The sequence below is a fragment of the Rhipicephalus sanguineus genome, chromosome 9 (genome assembly GCF_013339695.2).
Source record: "Rhipicephalus sanguineus isolate Rsan-2018 chromosome 9, BIME_Rsan_1.4, whole genome shotgun sequence".
In the NCBI taxonomy this organism is placed as follows: domain Eukaryota; kingdom Metazoa; phylum Arthropoda; class Arachnida; order Ixodida; family Ixodidae; genus Rhipicephalus; species Rhipicephalus sanguineus.
Window position 1 is genome coordinate 108,556,464 of NC_051184.2, and position 17,034 is coordinate 108,573,497.

Here is a 17,034-nt window from a genome sequence, read left to right on the forward strand (position 1 = left end):
GGTCTAAGCACACTCCTGAAATGTCACTTTCGGTGCCCACTTCATCTTCGCTTGTGAGCATCTCAGCTGCAAACTGCTTACTTGAAGCTGTGGCGTTTCCTCTCATCACAACGTTTCCGGAAGTGTCATTAAACATAGTTTCAGGCGATACTTCACTGTCCCCCTCTTGCGCTAAAGCCATTGCAGGGTTTTCCTGAAGTTTCGAAGCTGCTGCAAACTTGCAGTATTTCTTTCTGGCCTTTGGTAGTGGTGGTGGGTGACCTGTAGTAGGTGTCTTTCTTTTCCTGGACTGCGAAGAAGGGTGTACGGGAGAAGACGGAAAAATGCAAGGGATTGCACCTTCCGAAAGAACGCTTCTTTTCGGCACGTCGAGCAGGACCTCTCCTACAAGCTCTCCGAAGTATCTTTTCTTCAGAATCATATCATCTGTGAAGTGCTTGCTGCAGACTGCATCCTTTGTGCTGAGCATACGGGTCTTCCTGGGAATCGCTTGAGCCCATGCCTGGAGGCGTTCGGGATAAGCAGGAACATTGAACAAAATTGCTTTTTCTTGACAGTGCGGGTAACCTGACCGGCAACCACTAACGAAGCACTTTCTTCCCATATTCGCTCGTTGTGTAGACGCCTTCTTTCGTCAAATTTCCTGCATGGCTGCTTACCACATCACAAGTTCATTTTGTAAACGGGAATGATAAAATGCCAGGTCAGCGAACGCGGCTAAGGCACGCTAGCAACTAAAGCGGTCGCATGGCGTGTATTCCGTGAGTGACAAACGCGACGCTCGCAGAACGCCGGCGTTGCGACAGGCCTCGCCGGTTGCTATAGCAACGGTACGTAAAACTTTTTTTTTATTTTGAAGTTGCGCTGGCTTGCCGATAGGTATCCGCTGCCGTCAGCGGTCCTACGGACGCGCGCCGTTGTTACTTTCTCTGGTCGATCGCGTCTCGTAAGCAAGCCGAGAAGTGTCCCCACCTAAAGTGTTTATATCTTACACCGTGTTTTATACGTTGTCATTTTGCGTTTCTGCGTCCTTGAAAAAGTCGAGCCTTTTACCCGTACCTTAGACGCGAAGCAGCGTTTGCGTCGAAATGCTACGCTAGCCATCACTTTCCACGGCGTTACGAGACGCGCGCCAAACCGGACTACTTCGCGTCGAAGTACATGTGCAGACGCTCCGCCCCTATAGCTTTCCCTTCATTGCGACAGAAAGGTTTCCCCGAGTATAGTCAGGACAATATTCTGTGCACCTAACACCTACGAAGTTAAAGTGCGTTCTCATAAAAAGAATACTAAAGTGGATATTTGGCAGGTCTGTTTTGCAAACAATAAGCCCGAGTACAAAAAAATTACAGCATATCCACGGGTGAATGATGAAGAGCTTAGGCGAAGCTCCTGAAGCAATCATGTATACACCGTGAAATGTTCAGTGGTTTTCCGTTTTTCCGTTTTTTTTCCATTTCTGAAAAATTTTTATACTTTTTCTATTTATTTTTATTTTTTTATTTTTATTGTATTACTTTTTTATTTTTTATTTTTATTTCTTTTATGTTTTTATTTATGTTTTTCTATCTCTATGGGACAGCGCCATCTATTACACTGTTCGAGAGATACTGCCGCGGTTACATATCTGACGCGAACTGATAAAGTCAGACAACGCCGAATGCACCAACCCAACAGTTTTCATGTGTATACTCCCAACGTAACACTGTTCGCTTAGTTGTTCAAGATAAAACACGGCAAGGTTAACAGCCCAGCATGGTGGCGCCGAAACCCGCCTGTAAAATAGTCTATACGTTGAGAGCGGCGAGCGTGAGGTGATTGTTGGGGTTGTGGCACCGAATGAACGTGGTAGCCCAGTCGAAGACAATGTCTAGACGCCCGTTTGCTAGCCGGGTCACGTCGTCGACGAACTGTTTGTCGATGAAGCCGGCGACATGACGGAACCTTAAGTCACCTTTTTTGCATTGGTGAGGCATAGACCGTCGAGGGTGGTAGCCCTGGAAAGTGCTACGCAGACCAACTTCAGTGGCTTGCGCTCTTCCTATCCGTAAACTGCCTCTGTGTGTGTGGTACTTTGCGACTTATATATATTTATAGCGTTTGCATGCGTAAGGGCAAACTGTGTCTTCTTACACGAGATAGTTTATGCCGTATATCGTGGTTGTGTTGGTTTGCATTACCACGGGAAAGTTTACTTAGATTGAGGGGTGTGCGGTAGTGATGGGCTTCGTCCTGGCTGGGACAACAATGCCTACCGTGGACGTTGGAAATTCAAGCCGCAGTCGCACGAGGTTGCCGTGTTTATCATGCTCGATATACAACAAAGTGCCCATGTTTCCATTAACGAGGCCGTCGCTTACGTTGATGTTGGCCGTGACCGTGTACGGCTTGCCTATGTTCAGGCAAATTGAGGACGGCAGGCCATCCATGTCGCTTGCGTTCTTCTTGGCAACCTTGGTCAGGGCATCCCTGCGTACTTGGTCGTACTTATACCCAGTTCTGTTATCGCATGCGGGATGACATAACACGTTGTGCTCAGCGTCGAGGCAACGTGCGTTATAGCGGTCGACGTCCGCATTGCTATAGTATAGCCGTATGCCTTCAGGGTACTTAGCGGCTTGTTCGTGTGTCACAAAGCTACTCCTAATCAACCTGACGTCATACTCGGTCAGCATGAGGCCATCGCATAGCATCATAAGAAATGAAGAGAACACGGCGTCTTTCTGGCGGACCACGTGGACGAGTGTGTGGCAGTCGAATGTCTTCCAGGGGAGTTCTGCCCTCAGCTCCCTCACTTACCTTGCGTTTCATTGTATATGTTGGCGGTAAGTGTGTTGATTGAGACTTTGAATCACCTGCGGCACATACCCACATAACATGAACTGTGGTATGTGGGTATGTGCCACACGTGACTCATGGAAAGGGTTTCATGACGTACGCGACAGGCGTTGTGAGTTACTCATGTCGTGACCAGTTAGTCGTATTCGTCATACACTTATATCCTGCTAGGCCAATTTTAGTATATTATAGGCTATGGAGACGACCAGGAGAGCGCCGAGACGTAGGCGGCTAGATAGATACATAGATATACAGATGGATACGTAGATAGAAACGGTCGAACTGCCTGAGGTGCTCTAAGAAATATTACGCATTTAACACATGATTTAGTGCGTTGAGCATTCTAAAAGCGGAAAGTGGTAGGAAGTATGTGATTCCAGTGATGGATTTGAGGGTACTGTATATTCGAAGAAAAGCGTGCCATATATGAACACTATAAGTACTTCAAACTAAGTTTAAAAAGTAAGATAACAATGCAGTCCACAAAAGGAGAGTGGTAGGTTGTCCCCAACAAACAAGCAAACCTGCAATACGATTTAATATTTCTACTCCACTAAGGACAATTTACTGAACCAGCGTACGCAATCCCCAGAGGCGCCTATAAACTAAATACTAATAAATGACATCAGTAAAGCTTATACAAAGGTCAGGTGGAATTTTGCGCAGAGTTCAATATTACAGTGTGCGCTACTAAGAAAGTGAAGAATAGGAGCACATTTTAAATTCACGCCAATGCAGACGAAGCCGCTAATACTAGCTTTGCAGCATAAGGCTCACAACTTTCGGCCGCCCCAATTGCACATTGTCTTGTTCAAACTTATTCTTGTCTTACTCATCTGGAAGCCAAAATTATTTCAGAAATAACACACAACTGCAGTTCTTTCTGCAGTAGACACCGAATCTTATTTACAAATATGAAATAGGACGAAGACATCCTGGTTAGAAGAAATACTTGCCTTACCGAAACATAAATTTTTTATGACATGCAGATCTGATAGAGAGCTGTGGATGGATATAAATATGAAGGGAAAAATTAGGAAGGAGTATTACGTCACGTACCCAACCTTGAGATGCTTACAGACTCGTCGCCGTCGCGGCCTGCGTGCGCCATGGTTCACCGGTAAAATATGGACTACAAGGTTGCTCGGGAATTAAGAAAAGTGTTTGCTTAAACAGAGTGATTACGCTCTACTGCCTAATGGTTATATCACCAAGCTCACAGCTTTGGATCAATGAAACCGCCGATCAGCACTTTTTAACGCGATAGCGTTAAAGAGCTCGTTTCGCAGGCGTACTGGCGCTGTCGGCGTCAGCGTCCATGACTGTGAGCAAAAAGTTAGCCTTGTCAGGGAGGGAAAGATTGAGAAAGATGCAAATAAAAAAAGTCCCAGTTTCGCCGCAAGGGCGAAGCAATGAATGCTATAGCAAGAAATTGGAATTTCACACGAAGAACGAGAAGCAGCTCGACACTTGCAGCGCACCGCTGAAGCACAAAGGACGCCCGAAAAGAACGCACAGGCATGCACAGGGCAAACGTGAACTAACAACTGTCGCAGTTGTAACGTCTCCGTGCTTGTGCGATGCGCTGCATGAGTCGACAATGAAGAATAAGACGCTCTTCGATATTTCTTTTTCTTTTAAACTGCGGCGCGTGTAGTCAAACCCTGCGTCTCCTACCACACGTGGGCGTCCATTGTGAGCTGTGCCCGGTGTTTTTGTTTATTTTTCTTCCACATCACGAGTGGGTACAGAAAAGGGCCAACTTGTCGTGCGTGTCTCAAGGGCAGCTATCAAATTGAAAGAAAATTAGGAGCTTTCCGTGATAGAAAACACGCTCAAGCCCCTCCGAGATTTGCCTACCACCAGCGGTAAATGGTGCATATAAATAGCTTGCCGTTATTTCGCCGGCGCATGAATGGGGCGTGGTTGAGTTGCCTAATTCTGCCCCCCCAAAAAAATCAAGGACTGGGCGGGGTGTTCAAAACATGATCTCGGCCACTCAGGGACACAAAAATATTGAATGAAAAATAACGGCAGATATCGAGAAACGAATGTAACACGTGACGCAGCAGCCAAGAAATCGTGCTGATCCCTAAACAGCCAAGGAACACGTCATAAAAGTCGGCACCAGATCGGCAAAAACGAAGACGAGCCACTAGGTAGCTTGTATGGGCGGTTCGACCATAAAGCTGCCAAAAGCTGAAATAGCGAGTGGGAACGATGCTTAACACAATTGAACAAGGAAAAGAAAAAATGCCGGAGCTGTTATTGATGTTGCCATGCGATAGGGTACCTTCGCCTGCAATTCCTCCAGCAATTTATTAAAACCTCTAAGGCGACTCCGGCCATGCTGCCGCCTTCGGGCGCTCAGAAAAAACAAGCGACTCAAGAGCAACATTCTGCGTAATGGCGTTGCGGATTCGCAACAGAGATACGACGTCCACCAACGACTGCCTCCGAATGGTTGAGCCACAGACAAAAATGTTAGCGCAGCTTGAACTAACTCGCGCAAGCCTGGGTCCCAGCAGAGGTGGTGCACCCGTTTTAGATTCTCTTGTTAAGCATCTGCGCAGATTACATGGGCGGTCATTGATTGTGTCCCGGTTCATGATGATAATAATTTTCTATATACAACACACGGCAAACATCGACCATAACGACTGTCCTATAAAATTACTGTACAGCGTATGTGCCACAGACGTTCGGCAAATCCCACTTCGTTTCAGCTTCTGTGTTGTGAACCAATCTGTACAGGATGCTTGTGCGATGACTGAGCACGTGCCGGTTCATGATGATGACAATATTCTATCTACGACGCACGGAAAACCTCGACCATAAACTCTCTGCTGTAAATGCCTCACTGCCTTTAGAAGATGCGGAAAGCAGTACGTGGGCAATTACGAGAACTTAAAGGCGTTTAGACACCAAAATGTTCGATCAAGATTTCAAACACTCACGCCAAGATGCAGAAAACCTCTGAGTAACGATGAAAACAAGCATCAAATAACGGCAACATCACGTCGACGACCAAAGCGGTTACGTTAGCAAACACACGTGCCGTACAGATATATTTGACTTGCACGCCTCCACTTTTCGGCACGAGTTCTACCGAAACGCGCAGCTGCGTCCACCGACAGCGAGACTATGCCTTCGTCGCTATCGGCTTCGGGGAAAGGCGATCATGAGAATCTGCGTGGACGAGAGCAAGAGCAGGTGTAAAGCTATTTCGTTTTTGATGCATTGGCATTGGGCGCTGTCACGGTTTCATGCTGCACCGTGGTTGCGGTCAACGTATTTACGTAAACGTCTCCAACGTCACGTATTCTGTAGCTCTCTTATGACGTCTTGCTAACGGTATCACGAAAATTCCGGAAACAGAGCCACGCCTCGCTTCTAGACTTCATTATTCAAATAATTTTACTATAAGCCGCCTGTTCTCAGTCAAAGTTCGTGGCAGCATTTTTACGAGCGCGCAAAGCTGATGCTGCAGTCACTTCCGTGTCAGGTTGGCGCCCAATTGTGGTGCCTGCAACCTAACATCCTTTCATAAACTTCAATCAATGAATGAATTATTCATGAGCTTTAGAAGTGGGGATACAAAAAGTTTGCGAGCCGCCAGGGCCCATGCGCAGAAAACAAGCCACTAACGGGCTCTTGCGCTCGCGCTCTCCCAAGACCCCAAAAAATCACGCCATATCCACGAAGTGAATGATGATTGAGGAGCTGGCTCGGAGATAATCGGGTAAACCGTGAATGCTCCATGCAATTCCTCTACTGTCATATAAAGACGTCACACGTTTCTATAGTAGGGATTGCGGTCAGGTTGTTGTCGAACCACAAGCGGTCGCAGACCTTGCAGCTGTGGCCGAACGTGTGGTCGAGGAAATCGAGCAAATGTGATTTTGCCTGCGTTAATGTCATCATCAAGGCGCACGAAGAGCAAGAAGACTTCTCTTTCGCGCGAGCTGCCCCTGTAGCGGTCGCCTATGAAACTAAGGTTACGCTTCCGACGCGGGACATTGCCCCAGCTTAAAAACCTGGTGAGCCAGCTCCTAAAATCGAAATCTAGCGTGCGTTGCCAGAGAGAGGACGCCGACACAGCGCAGGCCACGACGCAGTGTGGCGCGCGTCTCTCATGACTTCAGTTTCGTTCCGTGTGGCGTCCCGTGCGTTTGACCCAACTCTCTAACTCTGTTGCTCCTGCTAACATATGCACAGCCTACACAACGCAACTTGGTAACCCAGTGTCTCGGGTCCCCAATTCTAAAACTCGCTAATGAATGGCCTGTGTCAACACTCGCCGTTCGGATCACTCTGCCGTATTCTGTGTACACTCTACTCTCGCATATAATCACCATTTGGGAATCGTGTGTTAGAGCAGGTGATAGGAAAATATTCACAAAGAAACAACACAAGATTACATTTTTTTTCCAAAACGCTATTCGACGCGCTCAGATGAAGGGATCATCCTAATGGTGATATCCGTCGAAAATACCTGAAGGGCCATTTGCATTTTTTAACACTTTCGTATTTAAAACATAAACGTGGTCAGAGACAGCTGTGGACGTAAGATGGTCGTGCAGATAAGAAGGACAGCACATTGCATATGCGGTGCGGTTCCATCAGCAGCGCTGACGCAAGAGCGATGTCGTACTCTTCCATCCTGTCCTTCCGCACTTTATTGCGCGTTTTAAATAAAGATGGTATGCCTGCGCAAACACTCGCGCGTTACCATCTGGGCCCAACCCTACGTGTTCTAGTGCCCGCTGGTCCTATCAACTGTGGTCCGCAGTCCTCTCATTTACCGACTGTGTATCGTGCCCTCCTAGCCTTCCACCGCCGTCTCGAGACTACATGCAACGAAATCGATGTAGCCGAAGCGAAAGTAGGGGACACAATAGCCGCCCTGGAGCAGCCTTTAGTACCCCGACACCGGCATGCGGTAATGAGTCGCCCGTAGAAGCACATGACCGCAGCGGCGTTGCCGGGTCACCTTCGTGACTTTGTTTGGCGATGGGGCTGGGGCTTGCTCCCCACTCGAGATCGGCTGCAACGATGGCAGGTAGTACGCACCTCCACTTGCCCCAACTGCGTCATGGTTGAGACCAACCGGCATGCGACGATCGAATGCGTGGTTGCTTGACTCTTTTTGGCGTGCGTTTCATGCTGGTTTTCGTAGACAGGGTGTCCGAGGGTTCGTGTCCGGCGACGGGTTCCCACGAGGGCGCTTCGCGGCACTCTTACTAGTTGCCAGCCTATTCAGCCTTTGGCGCAACCGCTGCGAAGCCGTTGCTGAGAATTGCCGTCGACGTGCTTTATGTCCGATATTCGGGCGCATGAGGCGTGAGATCCTCGCGTTCCTCTCTGAGAAGCTTTTCTTCTTGGGGGAGCGCGAGTTTCTGCGCCATTGGTCATGCCCTTTCGTCGGCGTTGAGCATGAACGGGTCCAACTTATTTTTCGGCCGATATGGTGCTAGGCCGCACCGTCAGTTCGGAGTTTATGTGCTTGTCTTCTCGCCCTTTTATCTGTGTTCGCTACGTTGATATCTAATGTCCTAGTGAATCTACCACCACGTTGATGTACACGATGGAAGAGTATGTTCACCTACCCATTTACACTTTTACCCTATTCCCTATTGTGTGAATTGTGAGCTATGTTCGTTTGTTGTTATGTTGATCAGACTTCTGCTGTTCGCCCTATGTGAAAGTGTTAGATTTTGTGATGTACAATTGGGAAAATGTGAATGTATCCCTGAACACTGATATGTCACGCAGAATGTATGCTCTGTACATAGTGTAAAAAATTTTTTCCTAAACACTATTTCCCACATATGAGTGCACTGAGTGCTCTAAATCGTTCACAAATTGTTCTAAACACACATAAGACATCGTACTCTAAAGGCTCGTTCACACCGAAGGCGGAGCGGCAAACTTTGTCCAAGCGGGCTTTTCAAAGGGGAGAGGCGGCAAGCGCGCGTACCCGTTCAGATGGCATGGCTCTCTTGCCTGCCCGCGCAGCCGAGGAGGCGAGGCATGTGGCGCTTTTGCGCACGTGTCGCTATCACGTGGCACTGCTTCTCGTAAAGATACACCCACGCCACCGACGGAGCGCGTTATGATTCGCTGCGACAAAATGGACAGCTTGGGCGGGAGGCAAAAAATCGGACAGGGAGCGATCGGACTAGCCGCCTCGTTTTCCGCCCGCTTTACCGCTATGGCCGCCCCACCTTCGCGGTGAACGAGCCTTAAATCCCACACCTATTGTTCTAAACACATTGATACTTACTGTAGACACGCATTCGTCAGTCGAGTACGTATGTTCGGTCACAATGGAATAATTATTACAAGCTCGCCCAGAAAAAACTTACGGCGATGCTTCAAGCTTTCTAAGAATGCCAAGGCAAAAGCCTAGCGGACCCATAGCGATGTCAAATGAAGCTGCGAGCCCACACGGCGACGTAAATGGCACCTTGAAGTGCAGTTTTGGAAATGCTGCAGCAGGGCAATTACTCACAGCCTAGCGAGCACAAGCAGCCAAATTGGGCTTGGCGCCGACTAGAAGCGAATGCGACTCGCGCGTCGCCCCCCGCCTAGACCGCGCATGCTTGGAAGGGCCATCGCTGCAGGACCGGTGTGCACCACGCGTCTCAACCATTCTCAGGTTTCTACTGTGATGCTGCTCATGCGAACGACCCAATGATGAAGTCCCGCAGCGGTGGCTACGTGATTGAGCACCCGCTTCCAATGCGGTAGGAAGCGGGCTCGGTTCCCGGTGCCGACTGGAAATCTACAGGTTTTTCCTAAGGAATTGAGGAGTACTCCTACCTGCCGTTCGGTTGTTCACGAGTATTCATCTCGAAAGGCGACCCCATCAGGTTCTGTAAGCGCCCCAGGGCACACCATACACCCCCACAGCCTCGGTGAAATAATTGAGCATCCGCCGCCTCTTTGAGAGGCAGGGAATTGCTGCCGCCGGGTACCTACCCTTGAAATGGATACAAGCGCGCTTCCGGCCTTGTGCTCGGTAGAACGAAATACACAGTTGCCTGGAAGGGCACCAACCCTGTGAGAATTTGGTTGCATGGTACTACCAAACCTAAAAATTAGGTTATCCTTTTTTGACGAAGTAGACATGCAGCTAGCACGCTCCAGTGCTTTTACAATTTTTTTTTACCTGCGTGTTGTCGCAGTAACGAAGTGAATGAACTACACGACAAGCAGGCGCGCTCACCCCCTTTTTGAAAATATTTTTTTACCGTCACACGAACTCGCTCGTTTTCATGCGAAACGCAAGTACCATCTCTTTACTAATATGAATACTAGGCATCGCTCCTTAGAAAAATTATTTTGTTTTTCTTGTGTGAAGGTATTTGATAACAAAAAATGTTTGAACAGTCAATGTTTCGACCCGGTAACAGGCGCGACAAATCTATATCTGTATGGGAAATTACGACTATCGAGATCTCCAAGTGCTTTACGTCACGAAAAGGAGCCAACGCAATTGGAAGGAGCATGAATATAACTTACCCATTTATATATATATATACAGTAAAACCTCGGTGATACGAATCTCGCGGGGTTACCAAAAATATTCGTATCATCTGAAATTCGTATCAGCAGAAAACATTGAAAATTATTAAGAAAGTTGGCATACGTTTTGATTTAGTGTTTCGCAAGGCCGTAGCGACATCATGAACAGCTCTGAATGATTGCCAGTAAAGGTTTTAGACGTCAACGCTCATACTTGTAATAGTAAATATACGGTGCGTGCACGCGTGTGTAATTAATGAACCAGATGTGTTGTGCCCTGTGACCGCTAGTAGCCCCTTCTGACTTAAGAAGCGCTTTGCACGCGATATATAGAGGCCAAGCTCTTTTGCCAAGACCGTCCGCTTCGTCTCTTGGGGTCTTCGTCCACGTTTCATGGGACTTCATCATGGACCCGCAGCCCAAGTTTCAGTCTTGTTTCATAGAACGTCTGATTGATAGTCTGATCGACGTGGCAGGCACGTGTTAACACAGTACAAAGAAGCTGCTGCATCGAGTACAGGAGCACACGTCAACGCGTCGAAAAAAAAAGCGCGACGTCACCGTCATCTGTAATCTAAACACGAAGGCGCATAAAGGCCTCCAAGATTCGTGCGAACTATCTCGGAGGCAACGACGCACCGTTAATGGTCGCGCAGCGCGAATGCCCGCGCCTGCGCGTGATTGCCGCGTCTTCCGCCACAGCGTGCGCAGCACCTGTTCGTACCTGTGCGCTAGCGTACGTTCGTATCAAACGTCCCGGGGTGCAAACCGGTTCGAAACAACCGTACTCCAATACATTACAGGCCAATGGACATTGCCCGGGACCAAAGAAAAATTCGTATCACCCCGAAATTCGTACAAGCCGTGATCGTATTACCGAGGTTTTACTGTGTATATATATATTATATATATATATATATATTAGGTCTTGGTTCGGCAGACGTTCATTTGGCCCTAAGACCCGGCAGGGACCAGACACGGTAAACCCACATATTGTGATGATGACACACGACGAAGATGAGGATGCATAAGCAAATGCAATATGGCGATGATTATAATGTACAGATCAAGAAGATGGGTATCATAAATGCGCACAATATATATATATATATATATATATATATATATATATATATATATATATATATATATATATATATATATATATATATATACATATATATATATATATATATATATATATATATATATATATATATATATATATGTATATATATATATATATATATCTATATATATATATATATATTGATACGGGGTTTATTGGCGCAAGTAGCACTTGGGCAGGATGCCTACGGACGCTGAAAGCGGGCGGCGACAACCGACACAAGAATCGCAGCGCTGGCACCGACAGCTCGCGCTTGGCTCTCCCAGCTGAGGTGGTGTCCCACTGCGGCATGTTGTTCTTCTTCCTCCTTACAACACCCCGGCGACAAAGGAGAGACATCCTGGCGAATCAAGGTGACCACAGAACGAAGGGGTCGTGGTATGGATTGAGGCGACTGACGTGGACTGTCTCCCGACCAAGGCGGCACCTGTCTGTAGATGGCGTGACTGGCTCAATCACGTATGTTATATGTGATCGATGTTCCACGACGCGATAAGGACCGTGATACTTGGGGGCAATCTTGGACGACAGGCCAGGGGAATGGAAGGGCAGTCGGAGCCAAACGAGCGAACCTACGGCGAAAGTCTCGACTTGCTGGTCGCGGTCATGGCGTTCTTTTTCGAGGGCCTGTTTGTCCGAGGTGAATGAGCGGGCCAACTGACGACACTCTTCAGCGTGCTGCACAATTTCAGAAACAGGGCTGAATTCGGAGGCGTCCGGACGATACGGCAAAATAGTGTCAAGGGTGGCGCACGGTTCGCGGCCATATAGAAGAAAGAAAGGCGAGAAGCCCGTCGTTGACTGCGTTGCCGTATTATACGCATAAGTTACAAAGGGGAGGACCACATCCCAGTTTGACTGGTCAGAATCGACATACATCGCGAGCATGTCTCCCAGCGTTCTGTTGAAGCGCTCAGTGAGACCGTTGGTCTGCGGGTGGTAGGCTGTAGAGGTGCGGTGAACCGTGCGACATGCGCGAAGGAGTTCTTGAAGAACCTCGGATAAAAACACGCGCCCTCTGTCGCTGAGTAGTTCGCGTGGTGCACCATGACGCAGGACGAAGCGACGTAAGACGAAGTTGGTTACGTCTCGAGCACCGGCTGAAGGTAGCGGAGCTGTTTCAGCGTATCTCGTTAGATGGTCTACGGCGACAATTATCCATCGATTGCCAGCTGCGGTGTAAGGAAGCGGTCCATATAGATCAATGCCAACACGGTCAAAAGGGCGTGCCGGACACGGTAGAGGTTGCAGTAATCCGGGTGAATGGGCAAATGACTTTCGTTGTTGGCACAATGGACATGATCGAATATATTTTTGGACGAAGGTGTACATGCCACGCCAGTAGTAACGCTGGCGGAGCCGTTGGTATGTTTTCAACACGCCAGCGTGAGCATGTTGCGGGTCAGCTTGAAAATATGCATATACGTCAGATCGCATGTGGCTTGGTATAACCAAGAGCCATTTGCGACCATCTGCTTGGTGATTTCTTCGGTATAATAACGCGTCTCGTATCTCAAAATGTGTGGCTTGGCGACGAAGAGCACGTGGGTATGCAGACGTTGAAGAGTCGGAAAGGACGTTGAGGAGAGAGGCAATCCATGGGTCTTTTCGCTGCTCAGATGATATGTTCGTGACGGAAACGGCAGTGATGGGAAAGGCAGCTTCTGAATGCGGGTCTTCACTAGATTGCACTGGCGATCGAGAGAGCGCGTCCGCGTCAGAATGTTTTCGCCCAGATCGGTAGATGACGCGGATGTCAAATTCTTGTAGGCGAAGAGCCCAACGTCCAAGGCGACCGGAAGGATCCTTCAAAGAAGCTAACCAACAGAGTGCATGATGGTCGGTTACGACGTCGAAAGTCTGTCCGTACAAGTAAGGACGAAACTTGCTTAATGCCCACACAATTGCGAGGCACTCTTTCTCGGTGACGGAGTAGTTGGTTTCTGCTTTTGTGAGGGCGCGGCTAGCATATGCGACGACGTACTCTGGAATGCCGGGCTTACGTTGCGCGAGCACTGCGCCAAGACCGACGCCGCTAGCGTCTGTGTGCACTTCGGTCGGAGCAGTGGGGTCGTAATGGCGCAGAATGGGTGGTGACGTAAGCAGGCGGCGCAATGTGTCGAAGGCTTCGTAGCATGCTTGGGTCCAACTGGAAAGATTAGCAGGGCCAGCAAGTAGTTTCGTAAGTGGTGCTATAATCGACGCAAAGTTACGGACGAAACGACGAAAATACGAGCACAAGCCGACGAAGCTCCGCAGTTCTTTGAGTGTAGTCGGCTTAGGAAACTCGGCGACCGCACGAAGTTTGTCCGGGTCTGGAAGAATTCCATCCTTTGAGACAACATGACCAAGTATAATGAGTTGGCGAGCCCCGAAGCGGCACTTCTTCAGATTAAGCTGAAGGTTTGCCTTGGTAAGGCACTGAAGAATCGTGCGCAAACGGTCGACGTGCGTAGGAAAATCTGGGGAGAACACGACAACATCATCGAGGTAACATAAACATATCTGCCACTTTAGGCCGCGTAGAATGCTGTCCACCATGCGCTCAAACGTTGCAGGCGCATTGCACAGACCGAATGGCATTACTGTGAATTCGTACAGGCCGTCTGGAGTAACGAACGCTGTTTTAGGACGGTCACATTCTGCCATCGCGACCTGCCAGTAACCTGAACGTAAGTCCAATGACGAAAAGTATTCGGCACCTTGTAGGCAATCAATGGCGTCATCGATGCGGGGAAGAGGGTAGACATCTTTCCGCGTAATTTTGTTGACACGTCGGTAATCCACACAAAATCGAATCGAACCATCTTTTTTCCGCACGAGCACTACAGGTGAAGACCAGGGACTAGAAGAAGGCTCGATGACACCGTGCTGAAGCATGTCATTCACTTGCTCCGCGATGATATTCCGTTCCGTTGGTGATACACGGTAGGGCCGTTGCCGCAACGGAGTGTGACTGCCCGTGTCGATATGGTGAGCAACTGTGTTGGTTTTACTCAGTGCCTTCTGCGGGAAGTCGAACGAATGTCTAAACTCATGAAGAAGTGCAATAAGCTGTGCCCGTTTATCCTGAGGGAGCTCGCTTGCGATGGAGCGGTTGAATACATCCGAGGAGACGTCATCCCATGTAACACGCGGGGTCACAGCGTTCAAATGAAGTTTTGGTTCAGTTTCGCAGGATTCAATGGGCACGATAGCATTTTCGTCTACAGGCTGGACGTGGCCAAGCGTCTCGTTAATGTGCAAAGTGGTAGGGCATACGGTGGGGTTTCAAACCAATATTCCCGTCGCATGCTGATGAGGTGGCAGAACCGCAAATGGCAGTGATGTACTGTGGCGGCGACTGAAAACGTCAGATGGTGTGAACACAACGGTAGTGCCAGAAAATTCAGCGCAGTGGACAGGAACTATGACGGCACTCAGAGGAGGAACGTCAGTGTCAGTGGCAACAACAAGCTTGCCGACATGGGGTGGTCGTTCTCTGTCGGTAGATGGGGCCTCAGAAAACACAGAAAGTTCCACCTGCGCGCGCGCGCAGTCAATAACGGCGTGGTGGCGTGACAAAAAATCCCATCCGAGTATTACATCGTGCGAACACGTGGCCAACACGAGAAACTCTATGTGGTACAAAACGTCCTGAATGACGATTCTGGCCGTACATGCTCCAACCGGCTGAATTTGTTGCGCACTCGCTGTACTGAGCGAAAACCCGGAAGGCGTCGTCGTTACCTTTCTTATAGAGCGACAAAGTTTCCGGCTCATCACAGATATGGCAGCACCAGTATCGACAAGCGCGAGAGTTCGGAAACCTTCAACGAACACTTCCATAACATTGGCGGGGGACAGGCGAGGACTTACACAGTGTGACGACGACGCATCTCGTGCCTCCGGAGCTGCGGCAGTCAGTTTTCCGTCTCCAGCTGGTTCGGTCGGCGACGCAGGGGTGACAGAGAACGGCGCCGTGGTGAGGGTGAGCGACGGGAAGCGAACGGTCGGTACTCGGAAGCACGTTGGCGGTCTCGTTCGGCTGGCAGCGGGTCATGTTCAGCTGGTAGTCGATCACGTTGAGGTGGCGGTTCGCGTTGCGCGTCGTATGGGGCCCGGAAAGAGTAGTCGGGGTACCTCGGTGCAGCAGAGGTCGCTGCGAAGCGCCGACGACAGAAGCGCGCGACATGGCCTGGATACCCGCAAGCGTAGCAAATGGGATGGTTGTCAGCTGTGCGCCAGGGGTTTCCGTAGCACTGCTGTGTACTAGGCGTCGTTGGTACTCGCACAGGTTGAGGAGTCGACGAAGGTAGAGGTCGCGGTGGATTAGCAGTAACAGCGGCATAAGTCAGTGGCGCGGCGACAGGTGTTGGCTGGGAGGCGGACGGCAGTGCCTCGGAGACCTGCTCCTGTATCACCTGTCGGATGGCTGGCGCGAGACGCTCAGTAGTGTGTTCTGTTGTCGGTAAATACGACAGGCACGACAGTTGTCGAGCCACTTCCTCGCGCACATACCGTTTGATTTCTGACAGCAGCGGGTTGTGCTCACCACCGAAGGTCAACGCCGCGAGAGTGTCGTCTGTAGCCGCTGGCCGCCGTGTCAAGAGCCGTTGCTTCCGCAGTTCCTCGAAGCTCTGGCACAGAGTGGCGAGTTCAGACACAGTCCGCGGGTCCTTGGCCAGCAGCATCTGAAAGGCGTCGTCGTCTATCCCCTTCAAGATGTGTCTGATCTTGTCTCCTTCACTCATCGAAGGGTTAGGGCGCTTGCACAAGTCGATTACGTCTTCGATGTAACTTGTGAAGCCTTCTCCTTGCAACTGTGCACGCCCCCGTAGGCGCTGTTCAGCACGGAGCTTCCGTACCTCTGGGCGACCGAACACATCGGCAATGCGTTGCTTGAAATCACTCCAGGTGGTGAATTCTGTCTGGTGGTTGTTAAACCAGAGGCTTGCAACCTCTTTCAGGTAGAAAGAAACATATTGCAGCTTGGAAGGGTCGTCCCACTTGTTGCTTGCGCCCACCTTTTCAAATGTCGACAGCCAGTCTTCGACGTCTTGCTCATCGGTGCCGTTGAAGAAAGGTGGATCGCGCAGGCGCAGCGCCGTGGGCACGATGACCATCGGAGGTTGGGTCGTGCCTTGCTGGGCGGTTTCGTTGGCCATTTCAGGGGCAGCGGGTAGTCTCCTGTTTCGGAGTTCCAGGTTGAGTACCCCGCACCTCCACCACTCTGATACGGGGTTTATTGGCGCAAGTAGCACTTGGGCAGGATGCCTACGGACGCTGAAAGCGGGCGGCGACAACCGACACAAGAATCGCAGCGCTGGCACCAACAGCGTGCACTTGGCTCTCCCAGCTGAGGTGGTGTCCCACTGCGGCATGTTGTTCTTCTTCCTCCTTACAATATATATATATATATATATATATATATATATATATATATATATATATATATATATATATATATTGTAATGAACCAGACAGAGACAACACCCGTTTCTCGGGCAAGCTGTTCTAATCTGCTCTTTCTCTTCCTCTGCCCCCTAGCTGTCCCC